Source organism: Nannobrachium achirus (genome assembly GCF_963921795.1).
Source record: "Nannobrachium achirus genome assembly, chromosome: 23".
Classification (NCBI taxonomy): domain Eukaryota; kingdom Metazoa; phylum Chordata; class Actinopteri; order Myctophiformes; family Myctophidae; genus Nannobrachium; species Nannobrachium achirus.
In genome coordinates, this window is record NC_137830.1 from 10463139 (window position 1) to 10463402 (window position 264).

The following is a 264-nucleotide window of genomic DNA, read 5'->3' on the forward strand; positions in this document are numbered from 1 at the left end:
TGAAACGTGTGTGTACCTGTTTCAAGGTGTGTCCACACACTGCATCATTAGTGGACTCCACAACTTAGATCTGTAGATTCATACACATTCCCACTGATTTATAAATGACTGTAGTCTAGTAGCTCCACACATAGACATAGAAAGGTAGACGCCTCCTTCGACTCTGATGCATGTGCATCGAGGGACTAAGGCTGGACTCACACATATGCGTGAAACATCTTCTCCGTATCGTCTGAGAATGGCCACTGGGGGCACCGTACTAAT